Source organism: Nothobranchius furzeri, chromosome 12, assembly GCF_043380555.1.
Source record: "Nothobranchius furzeri strain GRZ-AD chromosome 12, NfurGRZ-RIMD1, whole genome shotgun sequence".
NCBI lineage: Eukaryota > Metazoa > Chordata > Actinopteri > Cyprinodontiformes > Nothobranchiidae > Nothobranchius > Nothobranchius furzeri.
Genome location: NC_091752.1, coordinates 45,951,681 through 45,956,198, shown reverse-complemented (window position 1 = coordinate 45,956,198; position 4,518 = coordinate 45,951,681). Strand labels below are relative to the sequence as shown.

General features: G+C 43.7%; 1 long non-coding RNA gene across 1 annotated transcript; it reads right to left on the bottom strand.

The window, feature by feature from the left end:
* Positions 1 to 577: 577 nt before the first annotated feature.
* On the bottom strand, positions 578 to 4,147 carry LOC107373729 (uncharacterized). The gene is made up of 4 exons (XR_001571338.3): positions 3,963 to 4,147; positions 1,123 to 1,230; positions 765 to 986; positions 578 to 697 (listed from the first exon to the last, which is right to left on the bottom strand). It is a non-coding gene; the product is annotated as an uncharacterized lncRNA (long non-coding RNA).
* Positions 4,148 to 4,518: the final 371 nt, after the last annotated feature.

Here is a 4,518-nt window from a genome sequence, read left to right as displayed (position 1 = left end):
GTTGGTCGTAAGACGGAGTGCCGCCTACTCTTAGAGGCCCCTGCTCCGCAGCCCTGGACTGTGTTTGTTCCCTGGTCTCGTCTTCCGTGTTCCCTGGTCTTGTGTGCCCTAGTCTGGTCTTCGTTCGTCCCTGTGTCTCCTGTGCTCTGTGGCTTGTGGGCGTCTGGTATCCGCCCCTTAAGGGGGGGGGGGGGGGTTGTTACTGTCATGATCCGCCCCAGCCTCCCTGACTGTGTCTCTCCTGCCCTGATTAGCCTAATTGTTCTCACCTGTCCCTGATTACTCTGCCCACGTGTTCCTGATTCCCTTGTGTATTTATACCTCCCTCCTTGTTGCTGTCTTTGTCGGTTCATTGTTGCTTGTGCATGTTCGTTTGTCCTGTTGCTCCCGTCCTACAATAAACATCTTTTTATTTTTTACATCCGTCTGCCTGCTCTTCTACCTCCTGGAACCCACCACCACACATGGTCTGCCACCTCCGCCCGCAGAACATGACAGCCACTCCGTGGATTTTTTCTTGTTTATTTTATTTTTTTTGCAAAAGCACTTCCTGTCATGGCGGGTGAGAGTTTCTTGACCCACGACATGCAGAATCATCACAAGAAATCGGCAAGTAAGTAAAACGTTCTTTATTATTAAATGAGAGGAACGGGAACAGGTGACGTGCAGGCTGGCAGCAAGTCTCCAGGAGAGGATTCTGAGGAGGGAGAAAGAGTGAGTATATGGAGGGAAGGATGGAGGATAATCTGAGGAGGAGAGCTTACTGATGTAGATAGCGGTGAGAGCCTCTGGAAGGGCTAGGTCAGGTCCGGGTGAGCAGGAAGGCTCCAGAAGGAGGAGGAACTGTTGAATATGAGAGGAGGTAGGAGCAGAGGCTTGGTGGGTGCAGGCGAGCGGCTGAGAGCGGGTGGCCAGGGGAGGAGACAGCGTAAGATGAAGTGCAGGAATCCGAGCTGGTATTGAGATGGTGGAGTGTGGAGTGAAACCTGGAGCAGAGCAGGAAAGAGAAGTCAGGGTCTTTTCTGGTTGACAGGAAATCCAGCATATAATTCTCAAAAATCTTGGTAACAACAGGAACTAGGAAAAACACAGGATCAAAAACGGGTCAGAGGCTAGAGCTACCCAAAGCTGAGCAATCATCCAGCGTGGTGAAGTGTCACACTGCTCCTTAAATCCCCTGGGCCTTGATGACGGGATCAGCTGCAGCTGGTGGCTCTCAGACACACCCACCTGCAACAATACTCAGAACAAACAGATTACATGCAGGAGGCTCACCACGGACCGTGACACTTCCTTTCATATCTCCACCTCACCCACAAGTACCTCAATTTCTGCTCGTGAAATGGCGCTTCCTTGATCCGCGGTCGCCATCGTTAATGGTGGAGCGCTGCTATGAGCCGGCTTATATATATGCATGAGAACCACAAGGCACTTTGGATTGACCATTTATGGCAGAAAGTGGGTGCGTTGAGGGCGAGATGTGATTCAGAAACAGCTGAGTACATTGGACTGCATAAACGATGCCACTGAGCTTCTGTTTGGGTGTTTTGTCTTTTGGATGGACCAATTTCTGTCTGAGGGTGTTGTTGGGTTTAAAGTTTACCGGGATGTTGTGTTTGGAGAAGATTCTTCAAAGTTTTTCTGAGACTCCTGCCATGTATGGGATGGTGGTGCCTTTGCACAAAGGCCCAGTTAGAGTATCTGCAATTTTGGTGAGCTTTCTTGATTTTTTTTTTTTTTCATCAAGAAAGCTCTTATTAGTTATTCAAAGACAAATCAGCTTGATAATTCATATTTATATGGAATATCACATAGGGCTGCTCAATTAATTGAATTTTAATCCCAATTATGATCTGAATTTAGAACTATAAAAAAGCTGATCATTTGCTCCTCCCTCCTGCGCTGCCCTGAGTTGCAAATCAAGCGCTCCTCCCACAGTGTTGCCAATTTAGCGACTTTGTTGCTATTTCCAACAGCTTTTTAGACCCCTTCTTGACTTTTTAGATCTTAAAAGTGCCTAGCGAACACCCCAGAAACATTTTTGGTAACCCTTAGCTACTTTCTGGATAACTGTCGTCGACATTTCCTGCGGTTAACAAAACACCGCCTGTGCTCTGGACCGTCCTTCAGGACATTAGGAAAGGGAATGATGTAGTAATGTGATGGTCGCTGAAATAAATAAATAATAGAAAACGGCTCTCAGAGCGGGCTCCCTCTTAGATTAACCAGAGCGAGTGACACACACTGTACCTGCAGGTTTCTGAGCTGCTAAAAGCAGTAAAATGTGCATGTGCGGCGCGCTAAACACACACATGCAGCTTGTCCCTGATTGCAGTGGAACTGGGTTGGGGGGTGGGGGGTTGCAGCACACCTCCGATCGCTGTGGTTGGGACAATTATTACATTAACTGACAGGACCTGTAAATAAATAGCTTAAAATAAGGTAGAAATAGATATAAATAAGTTCATCATCCTGATAAATAATAATTAATGTGTCTGAGACTGAGGACACATTGCTGGTGCACTCTCCTACAGCACCTTGACAGGACTAGATAAATGTTATGCAACATTTTGTGAACGTCACTAAACATTTATGATTATATGTTTTTTTATTTACGTTTTAAATGCCACTGTATAATTCTTGCTGTCAGTATTTGCAAGATATTGGTATTTGGGTCTGTACTGGTTAGACTTAAATGACTTACAACAAGGTCTATAGCCCTTGGGTCATTAACTATGAGCAAGTATAACGGTCTTTTTAATACTAGGAATCGGGAGTTATTTTTGTGTTGATCTTGTTTCTTTCTTTTTCTTATTTATTTTTATCCTGATTGTGCCCTGAGCAATTTTACGACCCAATAAAAATAAATAAAATCAACATTAATTGAAAAATCATCTTAAATAATCAAGATCTCAATTTCAGTCAGTAATCGAGATTATCCTTTTTGCCATAATCAAGCTGCCCTAATATCAAGTCTTATTGGTCATTTAACAAATGTAGCTAATCCTCACCACCACAGCAGCAAATGTCCCTCTTGTGAGAACAAAGGTATAGCTGTGCATCGCTGAACTGAAACGTTCTGTTTCAGCAAAGCTCTGCCCACACCTGCTCAACAAAACGCACATACAAGAGTGTCTTAAGCAAGGCTGCTTTTTTTATTGGCCTTGGTAGTGCAGTGGTTAAAGGAACTGCTTTTCGTCTTGTTTTGCCATGTGCTGATGCTGACTCAACTCCCGGTGCCCAACAGTCAGCAGTAATTAATTTAGCCATGTAGCGTTGGAGAAGGCCATGTAATGTCAGAGGTCACTAGACATTCATTTGTCCACAGCCTGCTTCATCAGTGTGACAAGGGTTAGCTGTGTGCTTTTCACCTCAAGACATAGGCTGTCCATAACCTTGCACCAGAAGGTAGCATCAATAAATTCCTTCCCAGCCCAGAAATCACAATTTTATAAGACACTTATTTGGGTTTTTAATATAACATTTGAGCTCATTGCTCATTCAGTGTCTCAGTTGATATCAATTTAACTCATTTTGCATCATCATAGTAGTATAGTAATAAAATTTATTTTATAAACTATATTTTTGTCTCAGTGTCAAATTATTATAAAGTGGTGTTTCCCTGGCATACCCAAACTACCTAGTTTCATCATCAATCGAATAATAACGGGTCAATAATATTGATTATCCATATTTTTATAGAGTATTACATTTTATTGAACACCTTTATATTCTATAGACAATTTGTTAAAAGTAACCACTTACAAATTGTTACCTACGCCAGTATCGAGCATCCCTAGTTCAGTTATATGTCCAATACAAACATCCAATTGGGACATAAAAGAAGAATACATGCAGGAACTTTAGTGCAACAAGAACATCTTTGAATGTAAATGAAGACTTTTAATTAGAGAACTAATGGAAGCACTCTGGTGAAGAGAATAAACAGACTCGGACTGTACCGTGTTGTTCTCATCAGCTGCTCTGTTGAGTCTCCTCCTCCTCCTCCTCCATTCTTCAGAGGGACACAACCTGCACTAATCTGCCACCCAGTGCTGCCTCGTTCCCTCGTTCACCCTTCTCGTTCGTGCACAAGAAGAATACCAGTTCCTCTCTGCTGTTTTTCTTTCTGGTTCTGCTGCAGTGGGGTGAGCGGTGGGTCAGCCCTATTAGCCTTTTTTCACTGCCAAACAAGAGCAGCTTTTATTTCATTCGCAGAAAGAGACACACACAAGCCTGGCGTGCACTGGGGCTTGTACACCAACTAGCTCCATATCTCTCTTTGATCTTCTGTCATTCATCTCATCATCAACTCTGTTTTGTGCTTTAGGATTTTTATTCTGTGACTCTGACCCGGATCACGTTAGCTCTGAAACATTTTACTCTTGTGTGTGTCGAGGTGGTGGGGGCAGCAGACCATCCTCTCTCTAACCACCTCCTCCAGCTCCTCTGCTCTGATGATGATGCCTCATACTGTCACAATCATCATGTTTTGTTTCAAACCATTCTCACCCTTGG